Consider the following 21,380-nt stretch of genomic DNA (forward strand, 5'->3'; position numbering starts at 1 on the left):
ACATGTCAAAGTCATCCATGGATCAAATAGTTCAAAATTCCACCACCAATTACTTCAGGCAGTGTGACATCCTCCTAACCCACTATTTGCACCAGAAGGTAAATATTAAATATGACAACAGTATGGAAGGTGGGTGGAGTTATGTTTTTAATTATGTTTTTTATTTGTTTTATCTGTTTAATATTATAGAAAGATTAACAATATAGCAAGATCCTGAGCAGTCTACACACAAGTGACCATGAAGAGCAGAGCACCTGAGAATATTGTTGCTCAGATGACACAAATTAGAAAGGAAATACTAAGTCCTGTGACAAACCTCATAAAGATAATTAGTTCTGTACCCTGGTTTAGCAATACTTGATAAATTTGCTGATCAGTTATTTCCTGCATAATATAACATTGGTAACTTCAGCTTCAGCAGGTTCCTGTGGCTGCTCTCCACACCCTCAGTCTGAAGATTCTTATTAGTAACTTCTAGTCCAGTGTTTCTCAATTAAATTTGGCCACGGAACCCTTTTGAACTAGATAAATAATTGCGGAACCTCCCAAACTCTTAACAGTATTTTTACATATGGGGACAAAAAAAATGTTGAAATAAGCAAATTATATGCCAGCGTTTCTCAATTAAATTTCCCCACAGAACCCTTTAGGCTCTGCGGGGAAATTACACTCATACTCGATACCCTCCACTGAAAAATCCGGGACATCTTCCCTTTTTTGGCAGCGCGGAGAACAGCTGCTCTCGGCGGCGTGATGTCACTTTCTCGTGGAACCCTAACAGTGTGGAACACCAATTGAGAAACACTGTTCTAGTCTATTTGAAATAGCCACTTGAGATAGCAGCAGTAGAAATGTGAGCAAGAACACTGTATCTGAACCTCAGTCTGGAAAGAATATAAAAAGTGAACCTGAAACCAAAGGTAACGTTAGTATATCATGCTGCTAGCAAAGGTGCAGTAGCTTCCAGTCCATCCTCAAATTCCAAAATCAGCAGCATTATTTAAAGGGGAAGGGCTTGATAGCAATATTATTTTCATTTACCAAGATTTGAGTCTATAGATTTTGTGGGTTTGTTGCACACAGTTTTAGAAAGATTTCAGAAAATCTTATACTAACATTTTGTGGTTTAGAATCATTTTCTTTTCTTCATTCTTGGGAGCTGTAGCCTGATTTTGGGTGTTTTAATAATTTGAATGGGGTTATAGGCTTGCCAATTGCTCTGATCAGAAGATAATGAGGTTCTTGTCCCGGAATCAGGCTCCAGAAGAGTTTTATAGGGACCCCGGGGTGCACGACAGGAAGGTTCAGTGATAGCCAAATTTGTATAATTTTATAAACTTTTATTCAGATAACATAAAATGATAGACAAATGATTGATTAAAAGAAAATGATCAAATGGATTATGGATAATACAGTCTTATTTTAGAGACTCGTGTGATATATATATTTCTACCGTATGCTTTTGGATTAATATACTCTCACCCTTCCCCTTCACACCCTGGTTGAGAGAGATGTCTGGTTCCTCAACTCTTGAGTAGAGGGGCGGAGTAGGCAATGCTCGAGGGCTAAGAACTATAAGACTAACACTACAAATAATACTAAGTATAAACGAAGGACAAAATCTTAACACTAACTGAAAGAAGCTTCAGGAAAGAGTAGCTGACGCTCAGTTGCCCCAATTAACACGATTTGCCCCTTCTTATACCCTGAGCAATATGGGTCCTCCTTCTAAGTCCAAACTTGGATTCTTCACCCCAAATTATTAGGGTACACTTATTCAGTAGGCTGGCAGGTTCGTGCGTATTAATGACATCGCCTCATCCTTTCCAGACGGTTCCAGACAGTTCGTTTATCTCACCTTTGTTATTTCTGGCCCTTTTGTGGGTTCTGTGGTGTACCCGTGAAGTTTACTCAGGGCATAACCTGTTTTGATGCCTCCTGACTTATCTAGGGTAAAGGTTATAACCATATATGTCTTATCCTTTAACTCATCACTACTTATCTGGGCCAAAGGTCCCAAACATACTATACAATGTATACTAACTGCTTAGCTTTCATACAGGATGTGGCCTGTAAGGTACCTTGCATTACAGCTACAATACTTTAATATAAATCTAGGACTCTATTATAATAAAACAACCATACTTAAATCTATAAGGAAAGAGATATATGCAAGCAAGCAGGCTAGTCCTATAGGCTACAAAGCTTGTGGCATATTCGCCAATGGTCTGCGGGGTTCTTACAGAGTTGTATTTGGATACCTGATAAGATAACATGATGAATGTTCTTAAGGCTCTAAATCAGTTAAAAAACAATCCCAGAGTTCTTGTATAACTCTCAGATTTCTATTAGTTTAACAATTATTAAGTTATGTCTAGAACTTTTCTTTTTTTCATTGTTAGGCTGTCCTAAACATTGAAAGCAATATTTCTCAGGCTAAATGTGCAACAGATCCACAGATTCTACTGCAAATAGATCAACAGATGAAACACTGTACAAGACCCAAAGATACAAACCCCGCCATACATAATTAGAGATTGGAAAAACTAGTTCTTCTATATTTAAAGGGAAACTAATGGAATAAAGAGTGCTTTTCAGTAAATGGAAATATGACTAAATTAATCATTACTGACACTTAGCATTAATGATTATTTATTTTTAAATGCCATATCTGTTCGCCCATAATATGGGGAAGCACCAGGGTGGCTTACAGGAACCTTTGCTCTTCCTCCACTCCTGCATTCATTCATTGAGTGTAGTTAGGAGGAACAGATCATTCATAGATTAGTGTTTCTGAGACACTCAGATACGGTGGTGGTAGGGGAGGTCAAGTAGGCCAAAACCACAAAATAAATTATTCTAATCTGTGTGATCGGTGATAATACACACAATACATGCCTGTGTCTGGCCCACTTTCCTACTCTCTGACTTCCATGCTTCCTTTCCTACATCACATAGGTATGGAGCAAGAGAGAAAAAAGCTACCTTTTGGGAACTGAAAACTTCAAGAAGGCATTTTTGGCCCCTTTTGGTTCTACTCTCCCCAGACAAAATCTGGTTAATCCTGACAATGCCTGGTTTCTTAGAGCATTAGGTGCTCCAACTGGGGTTGAAAATAGGTGCTGGGTGTTGCGACTACCCTGCCTTCCCACATTGTTAAATGGGGGAAAGGGTGCTGGCTAGATCCCTACTAGATGGGATGGAATATGGAGCATCCCTCTATGGAAAAGGCTGTGAGCCCGGAGCTTAGGAGAAACTTTGTTGTTGTCCCCCCCCCACACACACACCTTTCCCCCTGTTGGCTATCCCCATCTCTCCCATTCCAGTCAGCACATGAAGGCCAATCTCAGTCAAATTCTTCATGTTGCAAAAATACTTGCTGAAACTGACATGAAACTGATATAACCCGACCAGCCTGTTTCACCCCAGCTCTGTTGCAGCCTGGCCCTCAGGAGATTGCTAAAGTTAAAGAGAAAAAAAAGTTTTTATTAGCCTTTGAGTGCTCGTTAGACTGCAGCCTAGCAAATCATAAAAACAAAGGTGAGGCTCAAAAGGAAATGAATGCTCTCAGTTACCCAAAACAGATAATGTTTTCTCCATGCTGGTCGGCTGTTAAAAAAAAACAAAAAAAACCTTTTCTATTCACTCATTTGTAATAAGACATGGTAAAATGCAAATACAGTTACATGTGCTCATCTCTATTTGTACCACAGTTAGCTCAGTTTTCATCATTCAAAACAGAAAGGTGGCTAGCTCTGGTGTGGGGGTGCTGTATAAAAGCAGCAATGCACTGTTGATGCCACAAGGGCATGTCTTCCACTTGTTGACATCAGTGTAATTCTGGTGACTTCAATGAAGGTACACTGATTTACACCAGCTGAGTATCTGATTCATCGAGACTCATTGTAGGATAATAGATCATTCAGTGTGGTGTCCTAGCCTATCTATGTAACATAGTTTTATTCTCTTGGTCCGCTCAAAGCAATATCCTCACAGTACAAATGTTGGCATATTGGAACTTCAGCTTGGAAAACTTGGTAACATTACCCACTTGGATTCACCTTCCTTTTGGGCACTCAAGCTTTACTTAGCATGCTGCAGTTAACTTGGCTATTGTGTCTGGACTCTTTCCATTCTGACCATTAGGCTCATTTATATAGAAGGAGTAAATCAACATATTTCCAGGCATGCAGAAGTGTCCAGTTCTTTTGTTGATTTCCGCCCCCATTTTATATATGGGGTTTGTCTGCAGATCTCTGTTGGATTGACCTGTCTGTCCTGTTTTTATTAAAATTCACATATATCAGTGGAAGTAGCTGCATGACTAGCAACACCTTTGAGTTCTACTGCAGTATTGGCGATGCTTTTTTGCTTAGGCCATTATAACCTGTTGCTCCTTCTCTCATTTAGAATCTAATCATCTGAGCATCTGGCAGCAGCCAGTTTTTTTCTCCTGAAATGCTTAACCTACAGCAGAAGAAACAGGTAGACATTTCATAGCTTATTATGATGCAACAGCATGTTGTGCTATTACACAAACTGCCCTGGCTGTTGGAAATGAAATCAGCCTTAAAAGGTGAATATGACGAATATCATGGGATTTTGCAGACAGACTTGAAAACAGAGCACCAATGAAACGCAGTGGCCACAGCAATAAAAAGAAGATGTTTTCAGCAAAATATCATTAAAATGGTGAATAACTAAAAGCGATTTTAAAAGTAACTGTAAACAAATCTAGCCTGAAAATAAAAACAGCCTTCTATGGAATGCATACCTAAATGTAACATACAAACAATACTGTATGTACAGTAATAGGTGATACACAGAGTCACCTGTAGCATACTTGTATACCATATGAAAATGACAAAGATATAGGTGCTAACAGTTTGCAGGCTACCACACCGTTCTTTAACAGAAAAACGCTTATCAAGTTTTCCAGAAAGTCCTGCAAATGCTTTATCATATGGTAACTCCTTTAATTACACTTTCCTCATGCCACAGTCATATATTGTGAAAAATCAAGTTCCTTTTACGTCTTCCATTATTCTCCCACAAAATCAGGGGGTCACTCACCACGTAACTACCCATGTGTTACAGACTATTAACAGTCATTAAATTTTAAATGCCAGTACAGACTAAGCAATCTGGATATGAAAACTAATGAGAAATTAAACATGAGTAAAACTAAAATAATATCATAGGAATTGAGGCTTCAGATGTATGCATTCTTTTTATTGCATGCACAATAGCATGGCTCTTTGATTTCACCGATGCAGAGTGTTAAAACAGTGGCGAGTGCAGTGATTTTCAGACCATGGCCCATAGCAAACCTGTGATCTTCAGAACCCTACCTAGTAATCTGCAGATTGAGACATCTCAGAACCAAATTCAACAATGGTTAGGTGGCTGGTGTGCTGAGGCCCCGACCTATCACACTGACAAATATGGTTTCATTGTTTCCATGTGCTTCCCCATCTGTTCTTGTCTTCTACTTAGATTGTTAACTCTTTGTGGCAGGGGCCACCTTTTTTTCTCTGTGTTTGTATGGTGCCTAGCACAATGGGGGCTGGGGGCTGTGCCTGGGCCTAGATCAAAAACAAACAAACAAAGAAATAACCAAGTAAGTGGGTGACTGAAGCTCTTGGGGGGGCAGATGTCCCAGCAGAGGCTCTCTCTTTTAATAAGCTATCCACAAAGTGAAAAGGTGTAGACCCACCAGCCTAGCAGGAAGAGAAAGTCAAATAGACAATGCACAGAATGAAAGCAAGTGTGCCAGTTGGCAGCCAGTGCAAATCACAGAGATTGTAACGAGGCCATAGTCTGTTGCACGTTTATTCTAAACAGCCAGGATGGACTGTGAATAATTATATGAAAAATAATTCAGCCTCAAGAGTCAGATGAGTAACTATTTCAACCTTACAAATACCAAATCCCCCTGAACAATTTGCTTTTATAAACATTATATCCAAATATGTTATTTTAAACAGAACACAGGATGCCAAAACAGATGGGTTCTATTTGTGTTAGCTAGACATGCTTTGTGCTGGCTATATGTCCCTAAGGGTATGTCTATACTGACGGTGGCAAAGTCGCCACCATCAGATCGATCTTTCTGGATCGATTGAGCGGTCAGTGTAGACCCGCTCAATCAATCAGGAAGTTGACTGAGTAAAACCATCCCCTCAAGTAGCGTAGCACTGCGTCAATGCAGTTCCTGTTGACGCAGTGCAGTGAAGACGGTGCGCAGAAGGGAAGCACGGCTGTCAACGGGAGTTACGCAGGCAACTCTGCATAGTTTGCGTAACTCCCATCAACTGTCGTTGAATCTCCAGGTAAGGGCAGACCAGGGCTAAGAATTGACTGCAAGGGTTGAGTAAGGAATGTGAAGATTCCATAGTTGAATCAGAGAGAAATATAGCTGGTTAGATCATACGCCGTCTTCAGACAAGTTGGAAATAAAAATGGGGTAGGAGAAGGATTATTTTAGAAAAGGGAAAAAAGTTGGAGATACCATTTTTCTTCTTTTTGGTAAGGACGAAGCCAGCACTGAACCAGTTACTTTAGTTCTAAATGGTTCTCCACCTTTTTGTTAAGCCTAACATGAAAATACTGCTATGAATATGAAGCAATGTGTCTGCATGGCTAAATAAAAATGTACACAGTAAAACTAAATCACATATATTGAAGTGTTATTTTGGTTTTATGGAAATGTAATCTGTGTTATGACATTTGCATTTCATAAAACTGCTATAGATAACTAATCTTCCAATGCATTACATGCCGTTTTGTCACACAAAAAAAGTAATACCAAATCATTCCTTTCCTCCTGCAAACTGGAATATTCCATGACAAATGTATCAGCATTAAGAGTACAAATTCACTCAGGAACCAATGAAAAGCATAGGTACATTGAATAGAAAAATATTTTTTCTTCTAACATAACTATTAGAAGTTATCACAGTTTGGTAGCATATAAAAAATTATGAGTTCAAACAACAGAATATAAGGATGTTTGTATGAGTTTTAGTACTTTTTGAATTTTAAGTGAATATTAAATACATCAATATATACTCCCAAAATAAATATGGAACATACTGGAACCTCATTAAAATACATATTTCATAACCCATACCAAAAATACAGCATTTCTACTCACCTCTTAGCAAAGATTTAAAATCAGTTGCAACTACAAGGTCTCATATTATTAAGGGTATGTCTGCATTGCTGGGGCTGGGTCGGGCTCCATGGATAGATGCAGCAGGATCGATTGAGCAGGCAGTGGAGACCCGCACAATCAATCCCAGAAGTGCTCTCTGGCTGGTGTTGTAAATCCACACCCCCTCCACCAAAAAGAGTAACGTTCCATTGACTGGAGGATGTTTCCCATCAACACAGTGCAGTGGAGACACCGAGGTAAGGGAATATTAGTAAGTCAGCTGGAGATAGATAACGCAAGCTACATAACGTAGCTTGCGTGTCTCCCGTCGATGCCGCCGGACAGTGTAGACCAGGCCTAACATGTCATTATTTTAACAAAATTCAATATATTGTATCAATTAGGATGCTATGAAGTGTTAGAAATCAGGAATACTAAAATACAGGTGACAAAATAAATAAATAAACTGAAGTGCATGATGCATTATCCTTGCTTTTTCTTCTTTTATTTATTTATTTTGCCTCTCTCTCTCTCTGTTGTTTCTTCTCCCCCTCACCTTTTTCACATAAATCCTGATCCAGTGCCCACAAAAATTCCGTTCTTTAACAACTGATTTCAGAGAGCTTTCCCATCCCAATGTAGTCATTTACAGTGATTCAACTAATCTTTAATATCTATTAGGTCCTGATCTTGCAAACACATATGCTACAATGCCCCTCTACACCATTATGGAGTCCTATGGACTTCAGCGGGTTTTCACATGAGTGCAGAGATCTTTGCAAGTGAATCTGCTTCAGGACTTTACACTCTACTCCTGCAAACACATATGCACATGTTTAACTTTAATAAAATGAGTAGTTTTATTGCAATTAATAGAATTGCTAATGGCTGTAAAGTTATGCACATGACTATGTGTTTGCAGGATCAGGGCCTTACAGAGAATTTGCCCTATACCACCAAAGTGACTTAAGAGCACAATTTCCATTGACTTTCAATAGGACCCACACTACCAAGTTATTCAGGGTCAGATTTTTAAAGATATTTAGTGACCTAAAGATGCAGATAGGCCCTCTCTCATGTTTTATTGTTTATGTTCATTGCTAAACAAACAAATAAATGGACATTTATTTGCACCAGAGCACAAATTAAAGATTAGTTTAAGATCATTTAAATATGTATCTTGTCTTGTGAAAAACAGATTTTAATATTTGTTGTGAAGGCCAGTGTGAATAGATATCAGTTCACTAGAATGTAAGACACTGCAGTTATATACAAATATATGGGATTTGTTTAGTGCTCCACGGCTGAGAAAGAGCAGCAGCTGTTAAAGCTATCATTGTGTAAATTGCCACATTTACACCTTTCTGCGGCATAATTAGATTTTTGTGCATATTGCACTTGACAAACTCACAAAAAATAGAGGAACACAAAAAAGAAGAAAAAAGAACCCTTAATTCTCATATTAGAAAACTGAGTACTCACCTAGTGATAGCAGCTGGAATGAAAATGGCTGAAAGCAATAAAAATCCATTTTACCATTTAGTACAGTTTGTCAGACTAGAGAAATGGGATTGAATTTCAAAGCCACAGGCAAACTGGCAGCAATCTGTGGTTATGCAGTTGATAGTTTTTAGGGCTTTTTTTTTAAATTTACAACTCTTTTGATAAGCCTTCAGCAAGTTACATAGGTTGTTCTAGTTGTATCTCGTTTGACTGGATTAGAATACTTGATGACAGTTTGGATAAGTTTGAGGCAGATGGTTCTTGACATTTTTCATGCCATCAGTTACAAACCATGCAAGGAAACTCTTTCATCCTTTGTTTATCCTTCACTTAGAAGCCACTATAGTAGATCGTTAAACTTTCATTTTTCACAGTGCTGATTAAGGCATACTACAAGGCAGATGTTATGCAGCACCATTTTTAACAATTTACATTTAGCACCAAAGCTGGCTTTGTACTTGTTTCAGTGGATCAATTCACATTTCAAAAACTTCAAGGTCAACCTCTAAACATTGCTACTGTATTGAACACTAAATGTTTCAAAAAAAGTTCTCTCTGTAACTGCAGTACTTAATAATATGTACTGGCCATTCTGTTTACATGCTTATATCTGCCAAAATGAATACAAATATCTGTAGTTGATCTCTGCCACAATTAGAAGAGATATTGTTTTTTAAGATCCAAAGATTTAACCAACATGAACAGACTAGACAGAAGAAAGGATTACTTTTTCCGCATATAGCATGCCTTTATTTTCCACATTAGCATTTAAAAATAACAAATAATCACTATTCACACCAGCAGTTAGTCTTGTAGCACAGAAGATCAGGCAATAAACACTGAATGGATAAAAACATGTTTACTGTTATACTTCATATATTTATGTATGTAATGTATTTTAGTGATTATGTAAATTATACACTTCTTAGAACAAACTAATAATAGACTGATGTAAACAAGAGTGCATAAAGGCATCTTTAGTACACAGCAAAATGGTGACAACTACAGTAAACTAAAAATACTGTATGACAACTTCACTTTTATTTTTCAAGAGCACATGACGCTTCCTGGAAGACTTTGAAAAATGATCTGTTTAGAGATAATGGGACACATCTTCAGCTTGTGTAAATTACCATGCCTCCATTGAAGCTAATGGAGCAATAACAATTTACACCAGCAAAGGATCTGCTCCAGTAATTGTGTGTTGATGTCTCAGACTTTATTCTTTACTTTCTTCCTGCTTTTTTTCCTGTACTTAAGGACATTTCCATCCAAAGAGGGTCTTTTATTTCTTAAGTGTTCCTCTGCTTGTGATAATTTGCAGTGATAACCTTCTGTATGGAGACATCACAATCATCTCCACAAAAAACAATGAATTCGGACTTCAAACAGGGTGAAATGCACCCTGACACAGAGTATCTCTGTAAGGATCATGCAAGGCCCTCTCTGCTCACTTGGTCATAATCCAAAATGTAAGTGTCTTGGAAGGCCTTTTATTGATGTGAATTTCACCTATACAGAATAAGATACAGGAGCAGACAAAAGTTTAGGAAACAAATATCCTTTTTTCATTCAAATTGTCCATTAATTTAGAAAAATTGTGAAACAGAAAATGTAACATTGACACTCACAATTGATTTTCAGAAATACTTGATTTCAATTAGAGTTGGGAGCACTCAGTATTTTTGCAAATCAAGACCTATCGTTGTTATTATTATTAAATTTTGCAGGCAATGCCAGCAAACGTCTGTACCATAACTTCATCCTCTGATACCTCCTGATCACATTTCCTTTCTCACTGTCAATTTACTCTATTTATTTTTTCTGGATCTGTGCCATAAGGACTGTTCTATCCCACACCTAACTCCCCCAAGGCATCCCATCTGTTATAATCAAATCTCTCTAATCTAAAACTATCCATGCTATTAATAGTCAGATTATTTCCCAAATTAAATTTGGGCCCCAATCCTGTAACCGTTATTCGATGTGAATAGCCTTTTCTCACATGCATAGCCCGAATAAGTCTATGAAGAATTGTTCTTGGATAAGTAACTATTTAGGTCATGGAAATAAACACAGATACAACTCCACCCTGAAAGCTACTTTCTGTCCGGACAAGATGGTTCTCTCAAATAGCTTTAGGATCTCAGCTTCAGCAATGCCTGAGACTCTGACCGCCAGATGCTGGGACTGGACACCAGGGAATGGATCACTTGATAATTGCTCGATTCTGTTCATTCCCTATGAAGCATCTGGCATTGGCCACTGTTGGAAGACAGGATACTAAGCTGGATGGACCATTGGTCTGACTCAGCATGGCCGTTCTTATGTTCTTACCCCTTTCCCAATGGCAGAGTTCGTGTCCAGATTGTGTCCATGGCTGTCAATCAAGCTGATGGAAATGATGCTCAGGAATGCACTGATGACGCTCAGAGTATCCTCCCAGTGTTCTAAAAGATGAGTCAGGCTTTTTCCAAACTGTCACAACTCAGAAGCCCTTGAACATTTGGAAGTCTATGGGTAGTCACAGCTCAGTTACTTTGTACAGAGAAGCTATAAATAATGGCAGGCAAACTTCATAGGGTTCAAAGGTCCAGTTCAGATAAGCATCCAATATTTTGAAGGCTTATCCCAAACTTATCCAAACCTCTTATGTGTAGAAATCAGTATGGCAATCTCATGAGAACAAACTATTGAATCTCAAAAAAAAAAAAAAAAAAGGGTTCAGAACAGGTCTGGTGACATATGAGTGAAGCTTTGGTTTGCTTCTTTTTCTATCCATACCTATTCATCCATCTTTAGTTATAAGCCTATGAAAAATAGGGCTATAATACAGATTGTGTTATTCAGGCATTTACAATGGCCTTGCAAAAGACAGTATTGCGACAGTCATTGTTTTCCTTTTCAATAGCTATATCAGCCAAATAAATACAGATGATATATATGTAGCAGGAAAGGGTGGATTTCATCTTATTTTTGTTATATTATCCTGGCTTACAATAGCATTTATCATCCTACAGTTTGATTTGTTATAATTTATGTTTACCTTTTATCTTCTTAGAAGAAAACAGTATCAGCCCTCTGAGGATAATGGAGAAGCAATGTTATTTAATTATTCCAAACTATCTTGTGCTTGGTACACAGAAGATAACAGTCAACATACAAGCTACAAGTAAAGATACAAGCTGTGGTCAAGATAAAATATTTAATAGCAGAAGAAAATACATTTTACAGTACAGCTGCTATACTGGGTTTTAAACAAGGAGGGAAATCCTGATTACTACTGCTTTTAAAAATATACATAAGACTAAATAAAAACTGTCCTTAAAATTACTTGATTTTAAACAGATATATGTGGATGCAAATTACTGTTTGGCTTGCAAAATCTTCTACTGCTCTTGTCTGTGGAGTGTGAGAGCGAGATTACACAGGCCACTATGAGCTATAGTATGCGCTGCGCATATGAAGAGGTACTGATGATATCATGGTAATTGTGAAAATGAAGTTTGAATGGGTTGTGATATCACAGAGCCGGGAGGTACATCTCCAAACTCAGGGACGATTATATGTATTTGAAGGCTTGCAGAAAGAACAGCATGGGCCAAATTCCCAGCGAATGTAATGGAATGAGCCCCTGCCACCTACATTTCATATCTTAATGTTCATGAGGGCCTAGATAAGTCTCTCAAGCACACTGACCAAGATGGCAATAAAGACAGACAAGATGGCAATAAAGAAGTAGGTGTTTTTTTCACACATTGAAGGCACTTTAACCCATGTCTCCTCACTACCACTCCCTCTCCAAAGATTCCCTCAATACACTGAATACACTGATCAGAACTCCATGTGAAAGAATCATCAGATGGGCAGCTACCTAACACTACCTTGAGAGATCTCCCCAGAAGGAATAGAGCCACTCCGTGGTGACTCTCTCTAATCCTGTTGGGTCTGCAGATGTATCACACCACCTCATGGTCAGCATAATACAAAACATTAACAGGTTTAAAGAGTCAGCATGGACAACTTATTTATATCCTGTTCCAGTAAGAGATAATGCTATACCCAGGACTAATATGAAACTGATAGACCCTTTCTCGAGATACTAACAATCATCCTATTATATCCTTCCAATAATCTCCTCAACACTTCCACAATGGCCTTCTCTAGCCAAGAGGCATATGGGTCTAGCTCACAGCTCTTAGGCTCCAAATCCCTTGGTACTTTCAGAACTCCAGCTAAAACTCTGGCAGAGACTGCGATATTCATCACATCTAGGTATGGCTCTGCTACACAGCTCACCCTCTATATTAATTATCTTCGAAATACTCCACTATAACATTTCTGTGTTACCAGATGCACAAAAGTAAAACTCAGAAGATTCTAGAAATGCGTACACTTGCTTAAGATCCTATTTCATAAAAATAATGCCACCAAATTTTTGATGATTGCTATGTAAGTGCAAATACTGTATCTTTGTCTCCCTAGTCTGTGTCTTACATTCATCACGGCTTAATCCAACTTCTTCAGCAGACTCACACCCTTTCATACAGAAGTGCTTTATTACATATGACTGAGTCCTTAGTATTATCATCATTTAGTAGTAGTATTTATATTCTGGTAATACATATCCAACGCAATTGATATATGGGCCCTAGATGTTGTAAAAACACATCGCAGGAGAAAGTGTCTGCACTTTAGAGTTTATAGTCTAAATGGATGAGGTAGACAAAAGATGAGAGAAAGCATGCATGATCCTCATTTTACCGATGGGGAACTGAAGTACAGAGATTAAACAACATGCCCAAGGTCACATAGGAAATATGTAGAGGAGCCAGAAATTAAAGATTACATTCCTCAGTCCCAGTCCTCAACCACAAGACCATCTTTTCCCTCTCCTTTTTTTCATAATTCAGTTTCATGTCATGTATACAATCTTTATAGACTGTGCTATGGGATCTTTCTCTGCTCTCCCCTGGCTCCATGCGCATAACTTCTGTTAGGTTCAGTGAGATTTATGCATGCATTTCAAGAGGAGAATAGACCCCTATGAGTGTTTTAACAATCGGCATAATGAAGCATTGCATATCCGGACTGTTGAGAAGGTTTCTAACCACTGTGTTCTATACACACTGCTTGATTTCCAAAGCTACTCTAGGCAGAAATGGTTTAGAAAACAACTCACAAGTAAACTAAAGCTCTTCTAATAAAACAAATATTTCACAGTTCATTTAATCTAAGATATTGAAAAGAACTGCCCGTACTCAGGTACGTGACCTGAAGCACAGAAGTTTATTGCTTTCTCCACAAGGGATTAGACATGTTTGGAGTAAAACAGATGCTGCTAGACAGTGCTTCCTTTAACCCAATCATCATATCCCAGGACCACTGATCCTTTTCCCAGGAACTGAATAAAAACTGCAGGGGGTGGAGGTCAAGTAAATTTCACATTTTTTCTGGTTTTCATCTTTTACATTACCATGTGGATTCAAAAGTCACAACTAATATACTTAGCTAGATTAAAACCTTACCATTTGTAATGGATTTTTTTTTAAATGCACAGAAAAAAAAAGAGTTTTTAGTTTTCTTAAAATTTTATTTTCTTTTCCAAAATAAATCTTTCATTATCCCACACGCTCTTTGTTTTACTGAGGCACTCAAAGAGGGACCCATTTGATTTTTTCTTCTCTCTTCTCCCATTTTCCTCTTTCCCCCCTTTCTTTCCATTCTGTGAATGACTTCATTTTGTCATGAGGTGGTTTATTTGTCATCCTAAGGAGAAGCAATAAAGGAAACAGGGTGTGTGAAAGATATGCAATACAGCAGCCTATCTGCAATCAGATATAAACAAAATATGCATATCGGGACAAACTCTCCCCGGGCAAAGGATCTATCCAAGACATATGCACATCTTTAGTCTTACTAAAGATGAATCTAAGTGAGACATTAGTCATGCTTAGGCTTTATGCTAGCCCTCTGCCTAGCAATGAATTCCAACCATTGTTACATCACTCCTTACATTGTTTTGCTCTTATTTAGTTATTTATTCATATCATATAGCAATTTATGCAAATTCTTATTAATTTGAAATACCATTTGTAAGTGAAATCATTCAGATTAATAAAAAGATTCATTCAGAATATTATATTCCCCATAATCAGCCTTATTCTTCTGCATGACTCCGCTTCCCACCAAGACACTTTTGGGGTTGAGCTGAGTCTATGGTGCTTCCTCAGGCCAAACAAAGACTTGTAGCAGCTGTTGTGAATCCATATCTGACTGATCAGTTGAATGGTGTCCAACTCTGTATACCTTATCAATCAGTTCTTGCTACCAAACCCACATTTCCATTTCGAGATAGCAGTTCTGTGTCCATACTTCTATTTATCCATACAGATAGCAGATGCTGGATCAGAGTTCTACTTCCAGGTATGTAAATGTGGCTTTTCAATCTTCTCACAGATCTTATCAGTATCTTGATAACAGTCTCTTTCTGCCCACTGCAGGTCAAAGTTTTCTGCATGATTCTGATGATCATGACCCTACAATGACTTACAGTTTGTTCGTTCATCTTTGTCTTTCACCTTTCCATCAATGAAAAATAGTATAATGGAAATTCATTTTTACCACTTACATCCTATGTAAGCACTAAAAAAAAAAAAAAAAAAAAAAAAAAACCCCACTGAAGTATGACTAAGTTCTTGCCCTCCATACAGAGGTGAACTTCACCCAAAAACAAATTTGAAACAATTCAGAGGTTTAATTTAAACAACATTATCTTCACTTTAATTGAACATCCAAACTCACAAAAGATGCCCATCCTTCACATAACCGTCAAACGCTTTCCAACCATTACATGCTCGGTCTTTCCCTTTCTGCTAGAACTTTTTTGGGCAGGTGACAAGGGAGATAGTGTGCTCTCCTCCAAATGATAAGAAGACCATTCTTCTGGGTCTCACTTCTAAGCTGTTTAGCCCTGAATGTTGCTCTAGGCAGGGTTCCCCACTGAAGTTGTGCATCAGATTCTGCCTCCGAAAAGCCCAAAAACATGCACAGACATTTCGCCGAGAAATCTAAGAAGATATTTAGATTTGATGGGGGATGGACAAAGAGCAAACTATTTTTGCTATAACTCAGTTTTTTCACATAGCCAAAGCATTGTCATTTCAGCTTCTTTGAAGTCAGTAAGATGTCTTTCATAATGGTACGCTCTCTTATCCATTTATTCATCTTCCTAAACATATCAAGTTTTATATCTTCTGGTACATCACTGCCTACTTTTATAAGTTAAATTATTTTGGTTGGGTGCCTAAGTCTTTTGCTTTATAGGTCCTGACTAGCAGTGCACACAACTATTAAAACTCAAAGATAAGGTTCCTTTCCTGAACCAGGCAAAAAGGGATATTTTGTCAGTTTTATATAATGTATAAGCCTTTTCACACAGCTGTAACAAGTATCCTGTTTTCTTAAGGTGGTACTCTCACAAATAATGTAGAAAGTTATGAGTTCATTCTGTAGATAAGTGAAGAGGTGGGCATCAACATTACAGATCATTTCAGGTCAACAGTCATATGGAAATGTCCAAAAAGAGACACGGGAATCAGGACATATTTGTCTTGTATGTACAGTTATATATCGATGATAGGGATTACAGGTGTAAATCTAAATAGATATATGTGTTTGCTTTCCACACATTTATTATTCAGAAAGTAGGGAAGTCAGATGTCTTTCATAGCATGTTGGCTAGCAATCTAACTGTAGCATATTATCAAAAAGCAAGTCATAACCGAGGAAATAAATATAATCTGTATTAATCTTAACCAGTGAACAATTTATCAAGATTTCTCATTTCTAATCACTAGATGAACTGTCATTAAATATACAGCTGGAAGAAAGAAACTCAGTTGGAATAAGTATCTGTCTACCAAAAAATGAGAAACCAAATGTAATTACTAACACTGAATGTGATTGCTGGATTGTTATTTAAGTGATTGTGTTTTTTGGGGGAAGGTGGCTACCAATAGGATCCCTGTGATACCTATCTTATTGGTTAGACTGACCAATGGTATGCTATAAACAGATTCATAGCACCATTTTTATTATCCCAATTCACCTATATACAACGTATCATTGACCAGTCTGTCTATATGCAGTGCACATCTTCTCTCCTCCCTGCAGCGGACTCTTTTCATTTTAACCAGTCGCACTGACACATACAAAGAACTGATGATAAGGATAAGTAAGGAGAGAGAGGGACTAATAATAATACTTGGCATTTGATACCACTTTCCAGATAAAGATCTCAAAGGGCTTTACAAAGATCAGAAGATACAAATGGGGAAAGTGCTACCTCTGAAATTATGGCACCATTCGGGAATGAGCCAGTTCTTCAGAGGCAGCACTGGTTGAAAAGCAGGGCAGAAGGGAAGAGAGAAAAAGGGTGAGAAAGAAAGGAAAGACCTGGAAAGCTCATAGTATGAAAAGGATAAGAGACATGGAGCACTCATGGGAAATCACAGCGACCTGTAACATTGTCACAGGGAAACTGTGGTAATTATTCTTTGCACTTCCATAGCACCTTCCATGTGAGGATCTCAAGGTTCACACATGGTAATGGATTAAGATCCTGAACACATCTCTCAGGGCAGGTCTACACTGCCGGCAGTCGACGGGAGATATACAAGCTACTTTGCATAGCTTGTGTAACTCCCCTCAACTCCGTAACTTCCCTTTAGTGTGCTAACTCCACTGCATTTCCCGTCAGCACAGCGCTACGCTTTTTTGGGAGGTGGTTTTAATAGATCAACTTCTGGATCGATTGAGCGGGTCTTCACTGCCGCTCAACTGATCCAGAAAAATCGATCTGACAGCGGCAAATTTGCTGCTGTCCGTGTGTACATAGCCTCAGTCTGCACTTCCCCATTACTAGCACTGCCGACAGACTGCATGAATTCCATCCAAACTAGGGCTCAAATTCTCCACCCCTGCTTCATCTACCAATATGTTTTGTCTTCAGACCTATTGCTGCTAGGAACATATTTTATTTATTTTTACATGTCTGAAGAAAATCCTGGGTCATGAATGGCAGAAAAGAGTGGTTTGTTATGTCTTATCTGTTGTTCTACCTGTTTAATGATCTAGAGTACTGACATCTGGAGTACAGGTAGCCTGCATATGAAAATGAGGGCACTCTGACCAATTGCTATCACTTAATTCAGAACTATTATTCACTTCCTTATATATCCTTAGCAAGATATCAAAAGTCAGATCAGGTTCACCTTCAATAAACATGTACACACAGGTGTCAAAGTGACCTTCATTGATTTATTCATCTGTTTTATCGGTAGAGGACCCAGATGTAAATAAACATCCAGTGATGACACATGATATCATGAGATAAATCACTTTAACTCCATGCATTCAAGGAATAAAATGTAGTTATCATGAGATAGTAATCACACAATATCTAGAGAAGAACCAGGTAAAACAGACATTTTAATCACATTATTTTTAATTTGCTTATTTATTTTCCAGTAAAATTTTCCTAGCAATAAATTAAAAACTGAAAAGGGAAGATACAGCATTGTTACTGTAAAAATACATGAGTATAAAGTCTCTTTTATGTCGACTTTGAATCTAATTTTCCAGCTGCTATTGTCTGGTATAACTGTATGCAAGATAATAAGGTATGTCAGTCATTAATATAATGCAAACCATTAATGAGATAATAGCCCTGGAGCTGCTAATTGAACACCTTTCCTGCTTCAAACCTCTACTTCTTGAGCATATTCATACAGCGTGTCCCATTATTATAGTTTATGATGAGAATAAAACAAGATTGTTTTAAAAAGAAAACTCTTCTTCTAGAAATATTTTATTATTATTATTTACATTGGACTCTAAGAGCTAAGTTTTCAAGAGCTCAGGTACTTAGTATCTAGCAGCTCCATTGTGACACTTATGCTCACATTTAAGTGGGAGCTGAGCTCTTTTGAAAAAAAAAAAAAAAAAAATCAGGCCGCTAATCTACTTAAACTTTTGAGTATTTGTTTTGTTTGAATATCCATCAAATGATTTCAGTTTGAGCACTACCAGATCGCATGATTTGCAGAGCAGAGGGTTGGCAGACAACAAGCACATACTAATTTTTAAATTATTGTATCCTATACAGGACATAATGAATCAGGCCAGTCATGGTATGGATCACAAAAATGATAGTCATTCTCATGGTACAAAGACATCCAAAACAATACAATAAAAGGTATCAAAAGTTAGGCAAAATTTAAAGAAAAGTCAGATCCCAGAAAAATACTTTATAGAAAACTGTGCTCATATGATTCAGCAGAATGCGCATGACAAATAATCCTTCCATGTGTAATCTCTACATTGTTATGTTTAAAGTGAAGCTGTGTATTGAAATGGCCATTTCGGCGCTTCTGACTGAAAGCAGCTATACTAATAGAATCATGACCCCTGCGGCTGACACAATCTACCAGTCAAGTTCCATCTTGATTTAATTAAACAGTAAGAAAGACATTTTAGCTGTTTATTATTTTAGCAAAAACTCCTCTCTGGCCATCAACACAATGCACTCCTCCTGGCCGTACAAAATTTGGCTGCTAAAATAATCTTCCTTGCCTGTCATTCCAGCCACATCATTGACTCTTTGGCAGCACAAACCAGACAAACTGGACTTTCTAAAGGATCAGCTGAGGAGTCCTTTTCATAGGAGAATTCTCCTGTAGCACAGAGCTGGTGTATCTCTAAGTCATGCTCCTCTCACAGCCTTTTTGACTGGGGATGACAGAGACACGGGGAAAGAGGCATAGCTGGATTTGTGCTGAGCTCCAGTTGATCCCACTGATCAGAATAGCTCAGTTGGTGTTATTTCAGCCAGGCAAAACTTAAAGCAACCCTCAGGTTGTAATTTGGTAGACTGGAACTGAACCTAGTTCCCTGCATATCCCAGAATCAAGGACATAAAGGTTCAATAGAAGTGACCTTTTCTCCTCCCTCACCCCATTCAGTTCTGTTCTAGTTACAGCTTGGTGAAACTCAAGGTTAAGGCCCAATACTCAGTAAGTAGCCAGGGAGAGACTAGAATGAGAGGAGGTTGCTGAGATTTTAATTGGCCATTATGGACCTTGAAAATCTCTTTATACAGTAAAATGAATTAGAACATGTGATTTACAGATCCCTGCATGAACTGGTTATTGCATAAGTGCTTGTAACATTCTTACCCAGCCGAACAACTGAATATGTCCATTTTTCAAAAGACTTTTTTAGGGAAAGATCCACAAAGGTATTTAGTGCCTCAAGTTACTGTTTTAGGCACCTCTTCAATCCACAAAACTCCTCATTAGCTGCTGCTTAAGCCTCTAAACACATTGTTTTTTTTCTCTGGGTAGGTACACTGCATCCTCACACTAGGTGTCCGGGCACCTATCTCTTGCCTGAGCACACTACTACTATCATGATAGGAGTCTGGATGCCTATCTCCCACCTCAACCCTGGATCGATTCACAAACCGGGAAAGATGGGCATTCAGCTGCCCAAAGCCGCATACGGAGGTCTGATTTGGTAGGCAGCCTTTAAGCACGCCTACCAGCTTGGGGCCCTCAAACGAGTTCACAGGCAGCAGAAGCAGCCGCAGAATATTTAAACTATGAAATACTTAAATATTATTTGGAACACAAAGGGTTAAAATGATTCTACAGCCCAATAGTTAGGGTATTCACCTGACAGGTGGCAAATCCCTTCTCCCCCTCAAGAGGAGGGAGGACTTGAACTGGAGATTTCCCACATCCTGGGGGAGTACACTAGGCTAAAGATTATAAGGGAGGGTCTCCTCTCACAGCTGTTTTGTTTCGGGTCCCACATGCAATTTAAGCAGCCAAACACCTATCTTCCCCCAGTTCATGGATCACTAGCAGAGTTAGGTGCCTGTCTTCAAGAGAGGGACAGAGCTTATTGCAGACATCTCTGCTCAGTGTTTCCCATTGATTAACTTACACGGCTCCTCTTTTATCGTGTTGGCTTTGTGGATCACAGTCTAGGGCACTTGTCTTCCCCATTCATTGTACAGGGAGCCAGGGCATCTAATTTAGGCTTTGTGGATTGCAATAATATTCCTGAGAGCCATGATGCAATGTCTAACTGCCTTCATGGATCTCACCCTTAGTGCCTTTTGGTATTATAACATTTCCCCACTGGAAATGAAGTGTTGGAACAAATTGTATAAAGCATTGAATATAGCCTTCCAAAACTGTCATGGAAATTTATCAGTCCAAGTGCAAAATGCACTTGCCCCCAATGATAATAGTATAAAAGCTTAGGATATGTCATTTATTGTAGTTGAATATGTGAATGGGATTTGTCAGTTTGATTTAATATAGAATACAGTGTATTTCCTTATTTACATCACAGTATTTGTCTACAATAGAAGCGGACTAACTTTAAATAATTTGTATTACAGAAACTTAAAATCAAACTGACAATGTGTAAAATAAAAGAATATGGTCGTATTCCTTTAAATAGTTTGTGAGCCCTCTAGAGACACTCACTGTGTTCTTTGTTTTAGAAATCACCAGATCCGGTCAGAGCAGCAGTATGTAGGTAGTTAGGCCTTGTTTGTGTATAGTTAGTGAACAGTTATTTGGAACCCCTCTGTTCCTGTGTGGTTTTGTCATATTTTTGTTGTGTAAAGAGCAAAGGTTACAACACA

The sequence above is a fragment of the Emydura macquarii genome, unplaced genomic scaffold (genome assembly GCF_026122565.2).
Source record: "Emydura macquarii macquarii isolate MOO-44397 ecotype Brisbane River unplaced genomic scaffold, CSIRO-AGI_Emac_v2 contig_295, whole genome shotgun sequence".
Taxonomy (NCBI): domain Eukaryota; kingdom Metazoa; phylum Chordata; order Testudines; family Chelidae; genus Emydura; species Emydura macquarii.